The sequence below is a fragment of the Cnephaeus nilssonii genome (genome assembly GCF_951640355.1).
Source record: "Cnephaeus nilssonii genome assembly, chromosome: 2".
NCBI classification, from domain to species: Eukaryota; Metazoa; Chordata; class Mammalia; order Chiroptera; family Vespertilionidae; genus Cnephaeus; species Cnephaeus nilssonii.
The window spans coordinates 55,819,863-55,843,969 of NC_137073.1; the positions used below are offsets into that span (position 1 = coordinate 55,819,863).

Here is a 24,107-nt window from a genome sequence, read left to right on the forward strand (position 1 = left end):
TCGAGCAGTCGGACATCCATCAAGGGGTCCCAGATTGGAGAGGGTTCAGGCTGGGCTGAGGGACAGCCCCCCATGCACGAATTTCATGCACCGGGCCTCTAGTAGTAGTAGTAGTAATAGTAGTAGTAGTAGTAGTAGTAGTAATAATAATAATAATAATGGCAAAGGCAAATAGTAACTAAACTCTACCATGCAGTAATTAAAATGATAAATATACATACTCATAGAGCGAGACTAAGGTAAGATACTATTTTTATACTTAAATCATTTCTGGGTATGTCCTCCTCCCAGGTATTTTCTTTTCTATTGGAACTTGATGGTGTAAGAAGTAGACCCTAACGTCCTTTAAGTTGAGATTTTACACTTACTCTTAAGTGTATATATGAAGCCTGAGCTAAGAATGCCAGTTTTGGATGGTAATAATTTTTTTAAGTAACAGTAGGAAGTAATAAAAAAAGGAGGTTGCTTTAAGCAAAATTATTCCAAATGGTTGGCCAAAAAAAGTAACTGTGGTTACAACTATGATTTTAATTAGAAACATATATTTTTAATTGAATCTGGTCCCCAGGTATTTTGAAAATGCATTTTCTTTCTCAGAAGAAAAAAAAAAAAAAACAACATAGCTCAGAAAGAAAAATTAGGTTATGGGATCAATTTGTATTTATATACAAATCTGTTTATATGAATATGAGAAAAATTCAGAAATAAGTATTATGTTCAAAGTTAGAAGAAGTTCAATAATTAGAAACAGCATTTCTAAATTATCCAAGGTTATTTTAGGGTCCCAAAAGTATAGGGCTTTCTCTCTTAAACTAAATTAATTATAAAACTCAACCAAATAAGCTTTTCTTGAGAAAGATGTATTAGACAAATAGTTCAATATTGAAATAAAGCTAATAGCCAGGCAAATCCGTAATTTTTAGTGCACAAAACTTTTCAATTCTGGAATGAATGATCAAAAAAATCAAGAGAAAAATAAAAAACATATTTACAAATAATTAAAACAGCAAAGCACCATTAGTTCATTATAAGAAAATGGCAATTTCTTCACATTTTAATTTTACCTTTAAAAAAAAGTAAAATATATACCATGACATAATGCATTTTGATTCTGATAAAATTTTTTTTATGTATTACAAAATTTTATTCAAAAATTAAGTTGAGCCAAAACCGGTTTGGCTCAGTGGATAGAGCGTCGGTCTGCGGACTGAAGGGTCCCAGGTTCGATTCCGGTCAGGGGCATGTACATTGGTTGCGGTCATATCCCCGGTGGGGGGTGTGCAGGAGGCAGCTGGTCGATGTTTCTCTCTCATCGATGTTTCTAGCTCTCTGTCCCTCTCTCTTTCTCTCTGTGGAAAATCAATAAAATATATAAAAAACAACAACAAACAAACAAACAAAAAAACCCACAAAAATTAAGTTGGCTTGCATAAGGATATTATAAAATAAAATAAAAACCTATTTTGGGGGCTGCAAACAAAGGTAAATAATAATGAAAATAGAGTCTATTGTGAAAGTGATTAAAAATGAATCTGTTTCATTTAACTCCAATCAGTAATGGTTTGAAAGAAAGATTATGACACTTTCAGTTCATAATAATGGTATTGCAAATTTCAAAAAGGACAGAGAAGCTAGACAAATGGACCTGAGTGAAAAGAAGTAAGGGCAAGAAGTAAAATTGGATTCATTTTAGAAAAATTGAAGTTAATATTGCACATAATTAGAAATGTAAATCATCCCTGGGACATGTAGGAAAAGTAATGTCAAGTTGAATCCCTAGAATTAGATAAAAATTTGAGATTATAGTAAGATATACCTAATCAGAGCCAGGTATAGTTTCAGTCACAGTATTTAGTTTCTGGATAATATTATTTTTCAATCAAAAATATTTATTATATGCATACTGACTCCTCTTTGTCAAACTAAAGAGAGGATTAAAGTGATGACATATCATTCTTTTGTCTGAGATGTCATAAAATTGAATTATATTTATATACATACACCTACTTTATAAGCCACTATATAATGTTTTTAATTGCTTATTATAAATATAGGTTTTATGTTTTTTAAAGTAAGTGAAGTGAGAATAAAGGAAAGAAGGAGGGAAGGAAGGAGAAAGGTAGGAGGAAATAAAAGTTAGAAAACTAGAAAGAAAAAAAAAATCATTAACCCCCAAATAACCATTTTCTTGACTAAATGTTTTATTTTCTACTTTCCCAAACACTTCTAGGTAGCACCACACTGACTAGACAGAAAATTCTCACTTAGAATTTTCATACAAATTTTCATAACCCAAATAAATAATTAGGGTCATCACAAAGTCAAATGATAAAATCAAAGTGAGAAAAAAGAGGTAAGGATATGGTTGAGTATATTCTATATGTCAAACAGGTTGTGTACATTACAAATTTAATTTTCACAACTGCAGTAAAATGTATATCAATTTAAAGAGGTCACTGAAAAATAAAAAGAAGAAACAAGCCACAGGCCAAAGAACTGGTAGGTAACTAAAACCCAGGTCTGTCTGACTCCAAACTTTCAACTGTACTACACGTTCCCAAAATGATATTAAGCACCTTAAAATAGAAAACATATTCAACTCTGACAATGGGCTAATTATCAAATTAAATGGAAAGGAGGAGGAGGAGAAGGAGAAAGAAAAGCCATCATGGTTGTCATTGCCTGGTAGTTACTAAAAATCATATATATATATATTGGCTAATATGCTAAGTGTCTGACCATCAGACCAGTCGCTAAGACACGCACTGACCACCAGGGGGCAGACGCTCAATGCAGGAGCTGCTGAGCTGCAGTGACTTGGCAGTAGTGGGTCTCGGGTGACGTACCACAAAACCAGAGAGAAGGGATCCCAAATCCTAGCGGGGCCACGCGATTCCACCTTCAACCGTGGGTTATGTTGTTGCTGGGGCACTGTTGGCCCTGAATCTGTTCTGCTGCACACTTGCATTTGTGTTCCACACCCTCCGACAGCAACTTTGCAGAGTGCCCTCTCGCACTCTGGGACCCCTCAGGGGATGTCAGAGAGCCAGTTTTGGCCCAATCCCTGGAGGCCAGGCTGAGGGACCCCACCTGCCAGAGGGACCCTGTTCACTCTGCAGACACCAGGGACGGACTGTGGGAGGTTGGCTCCAGGGCGTGTCTGGCCCATCTCGCCTAGTCCTGCCCCACTGGCCACCTTCTAATTAATTTCTTTTCAATGTGCATGAATCTGTGCACTGGGTCACTAGTGTAAATATAAAATCTCCCAGATTTTATAGAAGAGATTTGTCAGTGTAAATTCTGCCAGGGAAGGTTCCCAGGAAAGGCAATTTTTCAGTATGTGTGAGATTTGGATAAGAAAATCAGGGATGGAAAATATTCACACCTATTAGAATGACTGTTGTCATCAAAACAAAAGATAACAAGTTTGGAGAGGTTGTAGAGAAAAGGAACCCCCAGGCACTATTGGTGGAAATGCAAACTGGTACAGACACTATGAAAACCAGTATGGAGGCTACTTAAAAAATTAAAAACAGAGTTACCATATGACCCAGCACCCCTCCTCTGGGTTTCTACCTGAAAAATTTGAAAGCATTTATTCACAAAGATATATGAACCCATATGTTCATTGCAGCATTATTTATAGTGGGAAAGACATGGAAATAACCAAAGTCCTTTGATAGATGATTGGATAAAGAAGATATGGTACATATATACAATGAAATGCTATTCGGCCAAAAAAAAAACCAAAATGATGAAATACTGCTATTTGCGACAACATGAATGGACATCTAGAGAATATCATGCTAAGTGAAATAAGTTGAACAGCAAACTTAACAACCATGTGATTTCACTCATCTATACTAATAAAAGGTAATATGCAAATTGGTCAGGATGCCCTCACAGTAACGACCGAACAGCAGGCTGCATGAGGTGACCAGGCCGGCAGGGGGGTTAGTGAGGGACGAACAAACAGCTGAACAAGCAGGCTGCGTGGAGTGACCAGGCCAGCAGGGGGGAAGTTGGGGGTGACCAGGCCAGCAGGCAGAGGCGGTTAGAGGTGACCAGGCAGGCATGTGAGCAGTTAGGAGCCAGCGGTCTCGGATTGTGAGAGGAATGTCCGACTGCCTGTTTAGGCCCAATTCCTGGGATCAGGCCTAAACTGGCAGTTGAACATCCCCCGAGTGGTCCCGGACTGGAGAGGGTGCAGGCTGGGCTGAGGGGAACCCCCCTCCCTGTGCATGAATTTCATGCACCAGGTCTCTAGTATGGGATATAAAACTGAAAGTAACAAATAAATAAATAAGAAAAACAAACAGAAACTCATAGACAACAATATGGTAGTTACCAGAGAGAAGAGGGATGGGGCAATAGTAAAGGATAAAGGAGGTCAGATATTTGGTGATGGAAGAAGATTTGACTTTGGGTGGTGGCACATGATACAATATACAGATGATGTATCATAGAATTGTACACTTGAAACCTATATAATCTTATTAACCAATGTCACTCCAATAAATTTAATTTTTTTAAAAAGAAAGAGAATTGGGGAGGGAAGAATTTGAAGAAGGGAAGCAGCACCATTTTTAGAAGGAAATGATAGGCAACACAGAGGAAGAACAGTAAATTCCAGATGTTTTCTGGAACCTCACATCTGCTAATATCCCCAAATGAACTTTCACACTTTAATATCTTTTTGTACTCTAACCAGCTTGGTTTCCTCATTTTTTTTTTAGGTTTATATAATAGACTTTAAAATTCACAGGGGTGTGCAATATTTAACTTTTGAGATGAGATCATGACTCATAATCTAAAGTCATTCAAGTGAGGCTGAATGTTCTATATGACCAATTATTCCTGAATAGCTGATATTATTTGTTGTATTTTAAATTCTCATCCTTAAAGTAACCCTGATTGAGCAATGATCTTCCTTTTGTGGTGATCATTTTTTGTTTTTTTCTCAAGTGCTAATGATTATTTATTTCCTCAACAGAAAATCTTCATGGGACTTACGAACAGGAGGTGTTTTTTTTACTGAGACTTATGGGGAAAGAATTGACATTATCCAGGTTGTAATCCAATGATATTTTTTGCCCTTCAATAGTTGCACTGTTGAACAATAGAAGTGAATAGTTAAGTTGAGCACCAGAAATAAGGCAGAGCTATTACACAGACTTTTACTCAATCTGTGTTAGCTAACATTACTCTCCAAAAGGACAAGAGCTTTCTCCTTAGAAATCAATTTTTGCCTTCCAGTTTTTCTTGTTTCTTTGGAAGACAGATAGTATCTTAATACGGATCTAAACTATCAGAAAGGGCCAATGAATACAAACATAAAACTGTTCAAGCTAAAATAATTATGTTGTTTATAAATCTCCAGAAAAAAAATGTTTGGTCTCCCATCTTATATCTTCTTCGAAGACCTATGATTCACAGTTGAGAGCAATCTCATTGTCAAAGAATGTTCCTAATAGCAGAGATGAGACTGTAATGAGTTTCTCAACACTCAAAACTCTGCCATTCATGCATTTAATGTCACTCAACTAATATTTACTCAGCACTTACATCAGGTGATGTTCCAGGCACAGGAGAAACTGTGGTAAACAAAGTCTCTGCCCTAAAGGAGCTCACATTTTAGTGGAGGGAAACAAAAAACAAATAAGTATGTAATTAGACCTATAGTATCTGAGATGAGAAGTGCTATAGAGGAGAAGCAAAGGCACAGGCAGGAATGCTGGAGAGAGTGGAGAGACAAGTTGCCACTCTGTACAGGGTCATCAGCGAGTTGCTAAAGGTCCTATTCTGAGGGTAGAGAAGATGAGACTCACTCTGAGTGAAAATAAATAGTACGGATTCAGAGACAACATGGAAACACTGAGACCATGCCTAGTAGTAAGGTCTCTAGTGTGGTGTCAAGGCACTCTAAGCTGGTAGTCATCCCAGCCCAGAGCCCCAAGAGCTTAACTAAACAATGAAATCACCGAGTTTCTAAACTATAGTTCAAGTGGACACATAGGAGTCAGCATCACTCCAGAATTAATACTTTTGGTGAGAACTGGCACTTCAGAGAGACAGAAGATTTGGAACCAAATGTGGTTCTAGAAGGATAAACAGCAGCACATTGTGGGATGTCCAAAAGTAAAGCAAATCCAGACCATGTGACTGACCCTATGGTCCTGACATGCAACACAGGAGCTTTTGTGACTTGGACCAAGCTCCTCAGAGGAAATGAGGAGATTATGTGATCTTTCTACCAATAGCAACATCTTTCATGCATAAAGATGTATTTAATGGGGAGGCCTGGTAGATACAGAGTTACAAGGGATCTGGATGAGGGCCTTATTCCCCCAAATTTTTATCACAGCCTGGGCCCTGGATTTCCAGAGAAATATCTGATACATACACCAAGTCCCCATATATCAGCAAATGGCTTAAGAAGGTAGAAGTTAAAAAATAGACTATAAAATAGGTTAAATCATGGAATAATAATACATAGACAGGAAGAGAGTAACAAGGCACTTATAATCTTTCTAATTTTCAAGAATGACTGCATGAATAATATATAACTTCTGGGCAAATTAATATGTCTAGTTTATACCTCTTCCTATCCTCCTGGGATAATCTAATCCAGATACTTCCATTAACATGCTGGGCCACACTTTTAAGATGACTGCCTATATTCTGCCATTTTAAGAAAGCAAAAATGCAAAAGGAAAAATTCCCCTTTGCTTATAAAATGAAGTTACTTTGCTTTATAAAAGATTGCCTTATATATTCTATATTATAAAACACTAGAGCCCGGTGCTCAAAATTCATGCACGGGGGGTGGGATGCGGGGGGAGGGTCCCTCAGGCTGGCCTGTGCCCTCTCGCAGCCCGGGAGCCCTCAGAGGATGTCTGCCGATGGCTCCTTAGCACCGCCACGGAGGCTCCCGCCACTGCCGCTGTGCTCACCAGCCATGAGCCGGGCTTGTGGCTGAGCAGTGCTCCCCCTGTGGGAATGCACTGACCACCAGAGGGCAGCTCCTCCATTGAGCATCTGCCCCCCTGGTGGTCAGTGTGTGTCATAGCGACAGGTCATTCCGCCGTTCGGTCAATTTGCATATTAGCCTTTTATTATATAGGATGTTCTATTTTCATAGCGAAAATACAGTTTTTCTATACATTAGCATTCAAATTGACTAAAATTAAACTCTATTCTCTTGAATCAATAGTCCATAGATCACTACACACAATATCAGCAATTTGAATAAAAATACATATAATTTGATCTGTAAAATATGATGGTATAGCCACTATGATGTATATCTGAAACTAATACAAAATAATACTGAATGTAAATAACTGAAAAAAGTGTTATAAAAGAAATAAATCTTGAAGTCAGATAGTATACAAAAAAGATTCCTTAAAACAACTTGTCACGATGATATAAAACTTTGGCCATATTTAAGTTTCAGTCATAAGAACAAAATTTGGGGTTTTGCTTGGCTAAATTCTAGACATTGAATCAGTCATCCATGTATAATCTTCAGGTTGACTTCCACCAGGGTAAGCAAGGCACTTAGGAGTCCATGGCAATGCTCCAAACCATGAGGAACCAGGCAATTTCACTTTTGTTGACCATTGCTTCAGGTCATTGTAATTTAATGAGTAGTGATCCTATTTAAAAATGTGTTGCAGGCAGCAAGGTGCCTGCTGGGAGAAAGCAGCTACGCATGAACAGATCAATATGCATTGTGTGCTTTCAACCATTCAATAATCGATTCACCCTTGTTATAAGAAAATAAATGCCAAACTCCCCAAAGTTCATTTCTGAAGAAAGCATTTACAAGGCTATCATGTTATTAAAAGTTTCCATGGGTTATCTTCTATTTATTTGTTATTGAAATCTCCACTGCATCTCACACTATCCCATTCAAAAACTGTAAGGGAATCCTAAAAGTAAATTCCAACAGGAAGATTGGATGCATTTCCTTACTATCAGCAAAGCGCTCGAAGGCTTACTTGAATGAAAGCATTTTACAGAGTCAACTCTTTTTCCCCCCGCCTCTAGTCTTACTTTTAGACTTTCCAGCTGCATTTAATAAGCTATCAACTAAGGCTTTCAGCAGGCTTAACTATAAGATGTCAGATCATCTGCTTCGTGTGCCATTCAGTAATTTTCAATTTCTCAAATTTGTGCATTAAAAGAAGATAACATATTCTTTAGGCCAGTCAGAATTCTCAAAAAAGTCTTAGTTATATGCTATGGGCTTTCAACATTCCCCCGTTTCCACAGAAATGGGTTTATGAAGGCCTGGATCTGTTGCAGTGTAATCACAAGCATTACATTTGCATATACAAGCTTTCCAGCCTAGCATCTCTACTGTCTATGTTAATGGTTTTGCTGCTTTTATGGCAGTATCTTACCAGGCTGTAATTTATTCAAGGAGCCTTAAACACTATCCTTCACTGAACTGGATTTCAGGGGAGTGAGTGTCTTATACATTTTGCACCATTTCTCCATTAGCTGGCGGAGCTCTTGTATCCTCACATTGCCACATCAATGAATTCTCAGGACACATCAAAGCAATAAAATGAGTACATGAATCTTACTCATTTGACTTCAATTAGCAGGATAATGTGAATGGTACACAAGATTCATTTCTTGGGATCCCAACCACATTGTCATTTAAAAATAACTGATTCAAAGTTCACTTCACTGATTGGTCACCTACGTTACTAAACTTGATTTCCTCAAATCTCTTTCTCTCTAAGAAGGTTATTCATAATTCTAAATGACATGGCACTTATATATAAATGGGAATATGTTTAGGGTTTCACTCAATTAAGAACAAACTTACTCCGCCATTAAACTAGTACAAAAACACTCGAGTTACCTAGGTAGCCTTAGAAAAGTAATGTTCTCACACTTGCCCATCTTGTTCAAAGATCAATCAAGATTCCCAAAACTTCTATTTCAGTGGCTCAAAACTTGATTTTAGCTCCCTCTGGATCAGGAAAGCAGATGTTCTCTTCTGCTATCTACCTAAACTGGAGTTAAATTCTTTCTTGTAACTAAAACTAAGAAGAATCTAAAAATTAACAGCTGCTTTAAGCCTTCTGTGTGCCATCTTTCATTGTAATCTACCTTTAGAATAGGCAGTGCTCAGCAACTTCTCACTTGACTATGAAGAACTAGTTTCACTTGAGCTGATGTCAGTAGTGTTACTTTTATTTTTACAAAGGCCAAGTCACTTTCTCAATCCTCAAAAGAAACACTAAACTCATCCTAACCAGGCAATGAGAGTGCACAGTGCCACGTGTCAAAATAACCAAGCGTGACAGTTTTTCTCACACTTTGGTTATAAAGCAAGGTCAAGACCTAGTGATCATTTGCTGGTTTTGCAGCCTACCATCCATCCCGCTTATGGTGATAATGATGCCCTCTCATTCTATTTGGTCCTAGACAGATTCATCCTCACCAATGAAATAATTAACAAATTAGGATTTTCCACTGCTCAACCACAGGATTGGTTGGGGGAAGGTATAAGATCCATGCTACAGCAACAAGTTTCAATCCTAGAAAGCAGACTCTCTCCTGAAATTAATCTGTGATTATATGAATTTGATGCTTCTGGAGGAATAAGGCCAACACAGTAGAATGCAGAGGTAAAAGATGATAGAAAGTAACATTCTGATGCAAATATTTCAGATCATGAATTCAGCTGTACCCTAGGACTTTTCAGTAAGCCAATTTGCTGCAGCCAGATTGAGTCCGATATTCTTTCACTGAAATGAAAGAAACACTGGGCTTCACTATTGGAAAACAAAAGGTTCTTGAAATATACTCTGATAAAGATATTACCCATAAAATGTAAAATATCGTTTTGTAAGTGTTTTTATTGATTTTTAGATAGAGATAAGGGAAAAGAATAGAGAGATAGAGACATTGATCATTGACCAGTTGCCTCCTGCATGCCCCCTACTGGGGATCGAGCCCACAACTGGGGGATATACCCTGACCAGGAATCAAACTAGTGACCTTCTGGTTCATGGGTCGATGCTCAAACACTGAGCCACACCTTCCAGGCATAAAAATATAAGTTTTGATACAAGAAATAAAAATAAATTATCGTAATATTCAATTTAAAATAGAGAAAATAAAAAGGAAAAGATTGCCTATCAGAGCAATTTAACTGCCTTTCTTAATTTTTAGTCAATTCCTTTCATCCCCAGAATCTAAACACTTTCTAAAATATCAGTTATAAGTAATATAAACTTTACTTGATTACTATACTTATCATTAGTTATGGGTTCACCATATTTTCTATTTGGGGATAAAGAGTTGATGAGCCATAGCCCAGCAGAGATTATATTGAGTAGCAGATAAGGCAAAGAATAAAACAGAAGGCATTCTATTCAATGTTCCTAAATATTTTTAAATAGATTTTAATGAAATAAAGTAAAATGAAAGCATAGTACCAAAGAATTTTAGAACTGACTAGTAAAGCAGATTCTCCTACAGCATTTAATTAATTAGCAAGCCCTGACAATATAGTTAAGGCTGGGCAAAACTTAAGTTTTGTTTCACTTAGGCCATTATGATGGCTACTCCTACGAACTGTTTAGTTCATTTGTCAATATCTCTTCTAGCAACCTTACTAGTACATCCATGGTCATGTTCATGACTCATATTTTTATCAGGACCAAAAGTACAACCAATATACGTTAAGGTTACAACTTGAATTCATGTCAAAATTTTCTTTTAAATGTATAAGAAAATGCCAACATTATCGTGAACCAAGAAAAGTCATAACTTTCAACTCATGTAAAACATCTCTCTCTTTCACTACTAGCACACCAGGAAACATGTCAAATGTCTCTTTAGAAATGACCACCCATATTATATAATAAATGATATAAGCAAACTTTTCTTAACCCAAAGTTTTCCCATTATCTTCTTTAATTTTCCTACTCTTGAGAGCAATTTGTCCCTTGTCCCTAAAAATGTACTTACTTGTTTTAACTATGTGCATGTCACACATTAGCTATTTGCACTAATGAAGATGAAGTATAAAGTAATACTTAAGAGCTTTTAAATTCAGATAGATCTATTTCACTTTTCAAAGATGAGAAATTAATTCACCTCTCTGAGGCTCAGTCTCTGTTCATGAAGAGATCATAACAACTGACCTAATTGATTAAGGGAAAAAATGAAATGAAGTAAGTTATATAGAGCACTTAGCAAAGTATTCATGTATATTATGCCCAATAAATGGTGGGTAAGAGTAAATATACCAATCCAACATATTATTTAGAAAAGAGAAACTTTAACCTAAAAACTGAAAATATTTTGTTATACAAATTATATAACTATTAGCTTCCTATTACTGTTGTAGAAAATTTCCAGAAATGTTATAGCTTAAAACAGCAATTTTCAACTGGGGTGCCACCAGAATTTCTAAAACATGCAATACCTATTTAGTGAGGGTTACTGAGATCTTTTCCCTTAACCCTTTGTATGCCATAAGCCTCTATAGACACTTTAAAAATCATTTTTCGTGAGCATCTTCAACTGAAAATATTCAAGAACACCCGAATTGTGAGTTATATATTTACTTTTATAATATTCATTGCAAATTGATTTTTTAATTAAATTCAAAATATCATGGCGTGTGGGGATGGTTTCCATTTTGGACATGTGGCAGTTAACTGGTTAAGACTGTCAAATAAGAAAATGACAATAGGGCCCAGCCAGTGTTGCTCAGTGGTCTGGTATAATTTTCATATGATTGATTCTTACTACTAATTCAGTATGCAGTGGCACCTTTGAGCTAACATATATAATTAGATAACCTCGCATTTCATGTCAATTTAGGCATACAAAGCTTTGTTGCATTTTTTAAAAAGTGGTATCATTACTTATATCTGTGTTTTATTTAAAACATACTCTATTTAAAATTTTTATATTTTGCCATAATTGCATATCTTTTACTCCTCTTTCAAGGCACACACTCTTGTTTTGTTGGCTCACTTTTTTAATTTGGTAGATTGTTTTCTATTTTATTACATTATGAAAACTCATAGTTCTCCAGTGAGAGGAAGACTTTAGATGAATATTAGATATACCGAAGTTTAAAGAATAAATTTGACTTTCAAATCACTCTATACATTCAATGCAGTTTCAACTCCAAATTCCAAAAGATTTTTCTACAGAATAAATTCTAAATGTGAAATAATAAAATGACATGAATGCCAAGAAGGTATGTTAGAAAGGATTAAGATTCAGTCAAGTGATAATCTAGACATAGTCTTTCCCACAAGTAAGATAAGTAACAAGTTAGAGGGATTAAAGTTGACATTTCACATTCATAGTGAGTCAATAAAATAGGAAATAACCAATCATTTAGAATAACAGATATAGAGAACTTTACCTGAAGGCAATCTTTTGAAGGCATGCATCCAATCATATTGATAGACTGCATATCTCTTCAATGGAGATCCAGGTAGTAAAAGATTGGCTTCTTTGAAAAATAAGCATTTAGCCTGGCCAGTGTCGCTCAGTGGTTGAGCATCAATTTATGATCCAAGAGGTTCATTCCCAGTCAGGGCACAAGCAGGCTCCGTCCCCAGTAGGGGGAGTGCAGGAAGCAGCCGATAGATGATGTTTCTCTCTCATTGATGTTTCTAACTCTCTCCCTCTCCTTCCTCTCTCTAAAAAATAAATAATTAAACAAACCAATAACAACATATTTAAAGATAAAGAAGCATTTGGAAATATAAGTACCAAGCTTTAATAGTGATTGGAATGGGTTTTAGAATTTTAAGTTAATTTTTACTTTTTACTATGTTTCCTTTACTAACTCGATTAGCCACAATGAACATTGGACTATTTTATAATAAAAATTAATAAAATATTTAAGCTATGAGTTATAAGCCCTTATATTTTTGTTTGTTTGATTGTTTTGGGTTCTCTCTCCCCAGAGTAAAAATTATGTTCTTCTGATCCAAATTACATTTGTGTGCAATATTGTCCATGTGGCAGGCAGTATGGTGCTTCTCCCAATGATATCCACATTCTGATCTCCAAAACCTGCAAATATGTTACCTTACATTATGACAGGGACTTTCAAGATGTGATCAAGTTAAGGATCTTGGGTTGGGAAGATCATTTTGGATTATCCAGGTGGACACGATATAATCACAGAGTTCATGTAAGGAAAAGAGGGAGATGGGAGAGTCAGAGAAGGAGATATGAGAATGGAAGGTCAGAGAAAGGGAGAAAGAGAGAGAGAAACATTGCAAGATACCAACCTGCTAGCTTTGAAGATGGAGGAAAATGCTAATAAGCACGGAATACAAGCTGTCTCTAGAAGCTAAAAAGACAAAGAAAAAAGATTCTCCTGTAGCACCTCCAGCAGGAATGCAACCCTACTGATACTATGATTTTAGGACTCCTGCCCTCAGAACTGTAAGATAATAAATTTGTTGTTTTAAAGAACCAAGTTTTTGGTCATTTGCTATAGCAGCAACAGGACACTAATGTAGCCCATGGTATCAGGTGAGTAAAGGTTATCAAATTACTGCACATTCTTTGAAATCAAATTAATTTTGACTATAAGTCTATATCTCACAGCTAGCTGGATATAAAATTCAAAATCTGCCCTTCTGCTCTCCTAACATCCCTCCTCACAAGAAGGTTTATGGTGCCCTATAAGAACACTGACAACACCAAGTGCTGGTGCGGTGTGGCACAACAGAAGCTCTCATGTATTGCTGCGGCAAATGCAAAACGGCACAGCCACTTCAGAAGACAGTTTGGTGGTTTCTTACTAAACTAATCCTATGCTTACCATATTATCCAGCAGTCACACTCCTTGAGATTCCCCCAAAGAAGTGAAAACTATGTCCACACAAACACATGCACATGGATATTTATAGCAGCTTTATTCACAACTGCTAAAACATGGAAGCGACCAAGATGTGTCCTTCATTAAGTGAATGAATAAACTGTGGTACATCTAAACAATGGAAAATTATTCCATGCTATAAAGAAATGAGCTATTAAGCCATGACAGCACATGGAGGAAACTTAAATGCATGCTACTAAGTGCAATCTGAAAAGGCTACAGAGTATATTATCCCAACATTATTAAGTTCTGGAAAAGGAGACAGTAAAAAGATCAGTGGTTGCCAGATGTTTGGAGGGGGAGAAATGAATAGATGGAGTGTCAGGGATTTTTAGCACAGTAAAAATACTCTGTATATAAACACATAGATATTTTCAATAGGGCAATTTCTTTAAAACGTAAAATTTTATTAGATAATTTCCTGTTCAACATGGCAGATTTTACATATGTATGCATGTTTACTCTCTTTTGAACCCATGCCAAAACGATGACACAATAATAAAGAGTTTTAAACCACCAAGGAAAATAAAATGAGGAAACAAAAGTGGGAAGGAAACATATGTCAACAAATCTTAGGATATCGAAAGAAGTGAATGAGTGGTAACATACTTAACTGTGCGGAGAAAACTAAGATGTCCACAAATGCAGTGGGGCACACCAGTGAGATTGAGCCTGTTCGTGCTGTAGAAATCTGAATAGGCTCAGAAAAGCCCCTGCAAGTGGAGAATTTGGTGAGCAGTGTGCTTAAAGCCAGAAGCACATATCAGAACAACCCTTCGCCTCAGGCCCAGACCCCTCCCCAGACAACCTAACAACTACCATTTGGAATGAGATGAAGTTCTTTAGTCTTTGAAAAATTGGCTGGAGGGGCTAAAAACATGGGGAAGGCAAGAGTGAGGAGAATAAAGTTAAATTCTATATACTGAACAATGAGTTTCTAGCCAACTCTCCCACCTAAACTCTCATTATGCTAGCAGCCAGATACTATAGCAGTAGACTGAATTAATCCCTGGAGAAAATAATCAGAGAAAAGGTCAACAGGACATTCAGGGGTCCCATAATGACTCTTTAGATCTCTGTTAGACCTACTTTGTATAAATAACACCTATTCCACACACACACCGTGAAGTTTCCCATCAGGTTTTTACTCCACACTCCTAAATTTGAATGGCTGCCAAGAACAAGAAGAGATACGGAAATAGTCTCCAGCATGAAAAAGAGACAGCAAACAAAAGGAATTTAGAACAGAGACAATGTAATAATGTAATGAGATTAAAAAAAAAAACCTTAGTAAGAGATAAAAGAAGCTATTTTAGACTCAAAACAAGAAAAAGTTAGGTTTTTAAAAGAATATAAAGAACAGAAAGAGTACATGAAAATATTAGAACAGAATAGCTGAAATATAAGTGTTAACAGAAAGTTTAAAAGATGAAATGTATATTCAATAACGTTGTTGAAAGAGAAACTTTTTTTAAATAAAAAAGGTGGATAATAGGAAGAAAGAATAATAAAATTATAAGGTCAGAGAAAGAAGTCAAAAATTTATCTACCAAGAGTTCTAAGTGAAAAGGGGGGAAAGGGGGAAAATTATATAGTAATATTTCCTACAACTAAAGGTCATTTACCACATTGAAAGAGACTACTAAAACATCCACACTAAGGTATGTTACCATAAAATTCTAAAGCACTGGGTATAAAGAGTTTTTATACACACACACACACACACACACACAACAACAACAACAACAACTACTACTACTACTACTACTACTACAACTAAAAGACTATGTACAAAAGATCAGGATACAAAATTACACAGCAGTTCTCATCAACATAGCGAAATGCCTTAAAATCCTGAGGAAAACATTTCTAACTATAATTTTATAGCCAGCCAAACTACCAAACAAGTGTGAGAGTAGAATGAAAATACTGCTAAACATGCAATGTTTACATCTTTTGAATGCTTTCCTGGAACCTTCTAGAAGAGAGCTCCACTAAAATGAGGTAGGGAACCAAGGGATAACAGCCATGCATGTGGTCTGGAGAACAACTAGTGCAGTTTGGAACAAGGGAGCTCAGGGCTGCGGCTTTACACAACTTGGATGGGGTGGGGTCAGCCATTCACATCACAGTCTGGATATGTACGCCCTGGATTTGTGCAGCACGAGCGGCCTTGTGCATACAGCAAACCTGGGAGGGCTCCACGTCAGATGTCCCAGGTTTAAAATAGAAAGAAACTGACAGATTATGTCATATATTTTATCAAATGGAGAAAGGTACTTAGAGGTGTTTCACAGTTCCCTGGAAGAGTTTGAAAGGAATTAGTAATAATTACAGAGAAAGTAAAAAAAAAAAAAAAAGTGAGGCAGTTTTCAACTCTAGGAAAACCAATATATAATAGTGGAAAGATGAATACAGTATGCTACTTGACACATCACATAACAGTGTTTATATAGTAATCATCAATATAAAGACTAAATATTTAATCAAATATTATGATATACCTGTGTTGGAATAAGTGTTTAAAAAGAATATACACAGCCAAAACCGGTTTGGCTCGGCGGATAGAGCGTCGGTCTGCGGACTGAGGGGTCCCGGGTTCAATTCCGGTCAAGGGCATGTGCGGACGCATCCCCGGTAGGGGGTGTGCAGGAGGCAGCTGGTCGATGTTTCTCTCTCATCGATGTTTCTAGCTCTCTATCCCTCTCCCTTCCTCTCTGTAAAAAATCAATAAAATATATTAAAAAGAAAAAAAAAGAATATACACATACAAAAAAAAAACAACAAACACCCACATGTTTAATTTAGAAACATGGGTTAAATACCAGGGGGGAAAATACAGCTGCACTAGTTTAATGTAGTTCCTCTAGGAATAGGATCTGAGGTGTGGCACAAAAGAAAACTCATTCTGAGCTTTATTTTATAAACCCATTTTACTTTTTATAGTAAGTAGATATGACTATTACTTTAAAATACATTTGAAAGCATGAGTGTCAGACATCAAATGCCAACCCTTCCTCTTTTGATTGCAGATTGTATGAGTATTATTTTAATCGGTTGATACTGCTTAAATTAGGTGATCTGTGACATGGTACAAATTTGATCTAGTAGAAATTCAAGATGAGGAAGCTATTTTTTTCTCAAATTCTAAATGCATCTTTTATTTTATCTTTGTCAATTTCTTTTAGAAAAAATTCAAAAATAAAGAGGGCTGATTACAGTCTATTAAGAACAGATGGATAATGTTCCCATTAGGAAGTGGATCAAATGACCATAATTTTTTTTCCTTTTTTATGTTTGTCATCTGCAATGGATACTGAAATAGACAAATATGCATATTCATAATATATACATTGAGAAAACAAAAATTCCTAGACTATAGGTTCAAAATCAAAAGGAATTTTATCTTCTTTCTAGGGACAATAGACAAATGACAAAGACATCTTTGCAGCTCTTAATGAGATCCCAGGGTAATTGTGTTGGGCTCAAAAGTGAAATAGTTGAATAGCTGAATTTAAACTAAATGCTTTCCCTAGAACCTTCTAGCTGTTTTTAACAAAGAGTGTGGCATACAGAATACTGGATAACAGACGAATAATACGTTTCTGCATTCTTGGGAACATCGAGAGCCATAATCAGAAGTTCAGCACTGATTAATGATAGCACAATGAATACCAAAAGGGAGCAAGGGGGGTTTGTCACTTAGTATAAAGTGCAGTCACATTTGTTTTAGTTTCTTGTTTGAGGGTTCAAGGAACCAAAGTCATTACTTTATGAATGAAATACTGTATGCTAGATATTAATAATAGGCTCCCCAGTTCCCCAGAATTATTATCTATGCATACAATTTTGGAAGGGAATTGGTTAGGGCTTTGGAATACTTGAGAGTGATAGCATTGCCTAGGGCAAGACAGTGGCCCTTTCAGGCCACAGGTAATTATGTAACTGGCCAAGTCCCTCAGCTCTAACTGGAAGTCCTCCCCATCCCAGAATTATTTTGCTCCCTGCTGTCAATAAGCCAAGGGTTAATTTTGTTATGAACACACACACACACACACACACACACACACACATTAATTTCTATCTTTTATGTGATTCATTTTTGGTGCATTAAATGATATACTTAAATTTCATCAATTAATTTTATCTAGCAGAGTTCTTCACTCTCTAATTCAAGGACACAAACTTGAATCAGTCACAGCTAACTGCAGGTTACAGACACTGCTAACAGCTCAACTTAAGGAGGGTGGTTGCATCCCCTAACGGTAACCCAGCAGCTGGTGCAAATGTCAGTTTTCATTTTAAGGGTCTGATGTATGTAGTTTTGTTTGACAAGAACTTGGGATGAAATGAAATTTTGCTCAGTTAAAAGCTACAACTGTGCTTCTAGCCCACATACCCTCAATAGGGTTTTTTAAGTTTTTAAAAGTATTCCTTTATTTCTAGTCTCTGTCCTGTTTGACTTTATAGATGTTTGATTTATTTCATTTTGCCTCTCTCTCTCTCTCTTCTTCCCTCCCTCCCTCTCCTTCTCCCTCTCCCTCTCCCTCTCTCACACACGCGCACGCACACACACACACACACACACACACACACACACACACACAGAGTTTGTGATGCTAGCATTAATCAGATTTTTAGGAAACCTATTTTTAAATGAATATTTTATAGCCCCACTAAGGGTAAATTTTCAGACCCCAGCATAGTAGGTATACCGGTTAATAATGGTGAATTTTGTAATCAAAGAAAACACAATAATTTCAAGAGAAACATCAAAAGTGCTTTATTCAAAGTAATGTCCATTGCTAGCTACAAATTTCCCCCTTCTTTCAGGTAATTTGTGGATACCGTCCCAATAGAACTTTTCTTGTTTTGAGGAAAACCATTCAGAGACCCAATTTTCCACTTCTTCGTACGTTTTGAAGTGCGGCTCAGAAAGTGCGTGTGCCATCAATTGGACCAAGTGGTAATCTGAAGGAGCAAGGTCTGGTGAATACAGCGGTGGGTTAATACTTCCCAGGCAAGATCTTTTAACGTGTCTTTAACTGGTTTTGAAGTGTGTGATGATGCGTCATCATGAAGCAAAATTACTTTGCTGTGTCTTCTGGCACATTCTGGTCGTTTAAGGATCAAACCGTGGTTCAAATTGATTATTTCTTGTCAGTAGCAATCAGTATTAACCGTTTCACCTGGTTTTAGAAGCTCATAATACACCACAACATCCTGATCCCACCAAATGCAGAGCATTGTCTTCTTTCCAAAGCGATTTGGCCTTGCAGTCGATATTGATGGTTGACCTGGATCAACTCATGATTTTGTGCATTTGGGATTCTCCAAATAAATCAACTTTTCATCACCAGTCACAATTCTATGCAAGAAAGACTTTCTTTCATGCCGTTGAAGCAATGTTTTTCTGATGACTTTTCGGTTTTCCTTTTGTCTTTCGTTCAGTTGATGTGGCACCCATTTTCCTTCCTTTAAAATCTTTCCCATTGCTTGTAAATGATTGGAAATTGTTTTCTGAGCAACGTTTAATCTTTCTGCAAGTTGTTTTTGAATTTGACACACATCTTCTCCAATAATGCTTGTAATTGTTGGTCTTCAAACTTTTTCAGTTGACCTGGACGTTCTTTGTCTTTCACACCAAAATTATCACTTTTAAAGCATTTAAACCAGCGTTCACAAGTACCTTGAGATGGAGCATGTTCACCGTAAGCTTCCCGAAGTACACGATAACTTTTTCTTCAAAATAACCAATTAAAACTTCCCGCAAATGCTCTTTTTTTGGCACGAAATTTGACTTTTTAAGCATAAAAATACCTATGATGTTAACACCTTCAGGAAATTTGACAGATGAAGTTTTGAACCTTGCTGTCAATACAACAAAATAGCATACATGTCAAATCGCATACATATTAACATATGCGTAACTCCATCTATTGAAAAAAGTCTGCATTATTAACTGGTACACCTAGTAAACTGATTTAGCAACTTTGCTTCTGTAAATAAAATGAAAAGTCATATGGCTAAATTCCCACATTTTGTGCTTAAATCTTAAACAAAATTACTTCCAACAAGGTAGCTTTAGAGAAATAAACTTATCAATCACACAAGACTTCAGAGTTTTTAAGTATCTGGAGTAGAATATAACTAGATAGCATGTCTTTAGGGAATAATCATCAAATAAATGAAAATTATCACCCTTTGTCCTGAACTAGCAGAATTCTCTATAGGGCATCATGACATCAAGTACTAGCTGTTGTAATACTGGGACCTAGGTGATTTCCATCATCTTAGCGGTCCTGTTAAACACCCTACCAGTAAAAAACCAGTACTGTAGAGTAGCCCCCCCCTTGTCCACAGTCACACTTTCCATTGTTTCAGTTACTTGCAGTCAATCACCATGGTGTGGTGATGCCTGGAGCAGATGATGCTCCTTCTGACATATTGTCAGAAGGTCAATAGCAGCCTCACACTACATCACAATGCCTACGTCATTCACCTCACTTCATCTCATCACGTAGGCATTGTGCCATCTCATATCATCACAAGAAGAAGGGCAAGTACAGTACAGTAAGATACTGAGAGTGACCACATTCACATAACTGTTATTAAAATATATTGTTATACTTATTCTATTACTAGTCATTGTTGTTCATTTCTTAGTCTGCCTTATTCAGTAACCCTTATCATAGGTATGTTTGTATAGGAAAAAACGTAGTATATACAGAATTTTGTACTATCTACAGTTTCAGGCATCCACTGAGGGTCTTGGATATACTCCTGTGGATAAGGAGGGACTACTGTCCTCTTTGATAGTAAGGAAATCTTGGAGTTTGTGAAAGTATTTATGATAGACATTGACATTCAACTTGATTCCTTAAGATTCTACTGTTCCCCACCTTCATCTAGTCTTAGAGAACTGCTATAGTTTTTTTTTTTTATTGAATTTACTGGGGTGACATTGGTTAACAAAATTATATAGGTTTCAAGTGTATGATTCTATAATACAGCATTTGTATATCGTATTGTAGTTTCACCATGTGTCTCTTTCTGTGTCTATAACTGTTCATCCTGAGTCGCTTCCACTGTTTCCAGTGTTTGTGCTCAGGGGTACCCAGGACCATCTTCACCCCAGTTCACCTGAATACATTCGATAGTGAGGTGTAACTGCCTTCTTCTTGTTACTTCCTTTATACACAGAGAAGTACTCTGTCCTCTCTGTTTCCTGTAGATTATGGCTGCAGCGTAGGAAACACACACACGAATTTTCCCTTTCTTCTTATTTTATGCAATGAGAGTAGCATGTGCAGGTATGTAAACAAGCCCAGCCATCTGCCAGGACAAACTTCCAATTCTTCAGAGCTCATCCCCTTGGCTGAGGATTTGAGATAGGATGGTGAGTGGGGACTTCATCCCCTTGCTCTTGTTTATCACTAATTAGGTGATGACAGAGAGGCTTCATGGGAGAGTCCTGGTTAGAACGTAGAGGAGATGACAGCCCATATGGTGGAGTGTAAAGGGCACCATAAGTTTGTGAGGGAATAATACCCACTGAAAGGTAACTCACAGAATCTCAGGGCAAGAGGGAGCCTTAAATTTAATCTGGTCAAATCCACCACCTGATAGTTTAATTCCTTCTAGACTCTCCTGCCAGTAGTTGTTTATTATCTTTTAAAATATATCCCTTAAGTTTGTGGGGGCTGAAGTTGAAATACACTGGGGTTAGAAGTAATGAGAGGTATAGAAGTTGAGACAATAAATTCAAGAATGTAGTAAAAGGAAAAGAGACAAAAGTTAACTTGAGGTGGAAAGACAAAGGAGTTCCCTAGCTTGTGAGGGAGGCCTTCTTCTCTGAAGATTCTAAATTGAACTAATTTGAAACAAATTCAATATCTTTGTTTCTTCACTCTATACACATTGACTGAATACCTAGTATTTGCTAGGATTTGGGGATATAGAAACAATCAATACATGGTTTCTTTCACCTTTCAGGAGCTTAGACTGACTGAGACAAATGCTGCATAAAAATATCATCTTCAAGGTTAGTGATTAAGTGCTAAAACAAAGTACTCCTGTAAGACTTCGCTTGATGAAATAATTACACAAAGGAGGTGAATGCTTGACCTGGAATATTTGAGGAGGACTTTGCTAGTGGACAAAGCAGATGGCTTAAGGTGGGCAGGAGGCTGATGGAATCCCAAACAGTGTAATCTGAAGCATAAAGTATAGGACATCATTTGTGAATAGTCATAAATCAGATGAGGCTACAGCTTCAGATGTATGGGGAAAAGGTGGGAAAGGAGCTGGGAAGGTAGTAGAAACTCCATCCAGAAGAGTATAGTACGCTAAGGAAATTCAATTTAACCAGGCAAAACATCTGCTTCTTACTATGGGAATTTGAGGATTCCAAATTAAAATAAGCAGCAGCCCTAGTTGACTTGGCTTAGTGGATAGAACATTGGCCTTCAGACTGAAGGGTCCTGGGTTCGATTCTGGTCAAGGGCACATTCCTGGGTTACAGATTCGATCCATAGTAGGGGCATACAGGAAGCAATGATTCTCTCTCATCATTGATGTTTCTCTCTCTCTCTCTCCCCTCTCACTTCCTCTCTGAAATCAATAAAAATATATTTTAAAAAATTAAAATAAAATAAGCAGCAAAAGACTGTTACATGGACTGCAGCATTTATAATAGACAGGGTTTTCAATCACCTAGAACTGCAATTGGTCAGGTATTTTAAAAAAACAGAAATCAAAGAAAATGTACATAATACCATAAATATTTCATTTTATGTGAAAAATAACGCACATCATCTGACATTTTTTTATGTAGGCCTAGAGGCCTGATGCACAAAAATCATGCATGGGTAGGGTCCCTAGGCCTGTCCAGCAATCAGGGTCAATCTGCGGGGCAACCAGCGGGGCGATTGGGGGGCCCCTGCTGGCACCCACCTTGGCTGGCCTGGAGCCTGCGGGCTGGAGGCAGCTCCTGCGTTGAGCATCTGCCCCCTGGTGGTCAGTGCCCATCATAGCGACCAGTCGTTTCACCCGTTGTCGTTTGGTCGATTTGCATATTAGGCTTTTATTATATAGGATAAGGCCTTTTCTTAATAATCCTCTATTTTCCTTCTTTCAGTAATCATACATTACATAAATTATTATATATAATTTCTACTTAGTAACTTTTAAACAAGAACTTTTAAATGTTATCACAAAAACTCTATATTTTAATAATTTTCCCTCCATTTGTTGATATTTTCCTTTCTCACACCTAATTTGACAGCAAACACAGTATTTTTTAGCCCTTCACCTCTATCAGCCTTTCCAGAGCATTCTAATTAGTTATCATGGACACAATTCTCTTTTCACACTCACACTACATTAACTCAGAGATTATCAAGTAAATTACATAATTATAATAATAATTGACACAATCAGTCTGGGAATACACTGAGGGAAGCATATAAACCAACTGGAAGCAGAACTGTAAAAACATACCAGACAGTAGAGCAGGTTCGTAGCCTGCCCTGCGTGCTCAGCAGGTCCTGGGCAGAGGGTAGCATGTTCTGTGAATAGAAGAGAGAAGAGTGTTAGCTATTGTTCTGAATTGGTTACGTGCACAGCAAGAATGGGGCATCTGCCTTGAAAACCATTTTCTTGTCTCCCCTGTGTATATATTTAGACATTTCAAAGACTGGACCAGCCTTTTCGATCATGTATTCCCATTATGTTCCTAACAGAAGAAATAGTCATTTCAAAGATTTTATGCTCTGGGGATTTTTCAGACATACTAGAAATGCCTCATTAGATCCCCAATGTACCAGATATGACATTTGGGTTCAGGTCGGAGGACTTGTTGTTCAAAAGAGTTCCAATATCAAGGGAAACTGACTTTTAATTAAAAATAAAAAAGCATTTACGTAGGATGCAAGGCAGGCAATCAGAACTCTAGTGAGACAAAGACACCCAGGCAACAGTCACTATTGCGATACATAAAGACTCTACCTCACTCCTGCCCCAAATTATCTTTGAAACTAATGGTCCTTAGAGGACCACAGGCTGACAGGAAGGCATAAGTATTGGCACTCTAGACTTTATAAAGGCCACACAGTTCACATGTCTTCCAAGCCCAACTCCAACCGTAATGACAATTCTTCATAATATTAGAAGATTTCTGTGGCAGATGTGACTTTATTATCCCCGTGAATATATT

General features: G+C 37.0%; 1 protein-coding gene across 6 annotated transcripts in view; it reads right to left on the reverse strand.

The window, feature by feature from the left end:
• The window catches only part of LOC307108733 (uncharacterized protein), an 823,426-nt gene that overhangs the window by 557,732 nt on the left and 241,587 nt on the right, over positions 1-24,107 (reverse strand). For all 6 annotated transcript variants that reach the window (XM_079786886.1, XM_079786881.1, XM_079786883.1 and 3 more), the window contains exon 3: positions 23,393-23,460. The gene's annotated coding sequence lies outside the window, so the exon portion shown is untranslated. The remainder of the gene's footprint in view (positions 1-23,392; positions 23,461-24,107) is intronic.